The sequence below is a fragment of the Nicotiana attenuata genome, chromosome 1 (genome assembly GCF_001879085.1).
Source record: "Nicotiana attenuata strain UT chromosome 1, NIATTr2, whole genome shotgun sequence".
In the NCBI taxonomy this organism is placed as follows: domain Eukaryota; kingdom Viridiplantae; phylum Streptophyta; class Magnoliopsida; order Solanales; family Solanaceae; genus Nicotiana; species Nicotiana attenuata.
The window spans coordinates 65,617,116-65,617,716 of NC_031989.1; positions in this window are offsets into that span (position 1 = coordinate 65,617,116).

Sequence of the window (601 nt, forward strand, 5' to 3'; positions counted from 1 at the left end):
TTTGGTTGTTTGCAATAAAAAACTCCCCTAATAAGTATTAAAATTTTGATTTTCGATATAAAATTTTGCATGGCAAAAGTAATACTATTTACTTACTGACACTATACTCTACATTACAAATGCTGGCACTCCTGTAAAAGTAGACTTATGTACTTATGAGAATATAATAGTATGAAATAAGAATTGTATATTACTAATATCTTGATAAAATACCTAAAGAAAAAATACTCTTAAGGTAGGCCACCTTTGCATATCAATTTATGTACTTCATTTTAGGTGGCACTATTACTATTTGTAAAGTTACAGAAATCTCTTTTACCACATTTTTTTTATATTTTTAAATCTATACAAATATTAATTATTACAACTTGTAGTATTTCTTTTATACAGTTTATAAATATGTAAACTTATTTTAAATTCTTGAAGAACCTATCTTCACATTTGCACAATAAATAAAATACTTTCATCATCGTACACTAAATCACTCTTATGTAAAATGGAACATAGAGAATATAATTGTGATTCATTACATATTTCTACAACACTATTCTCAATAAATAATTTTTATATTACTCCAATACTATTCTCTTTTACTAGTTTT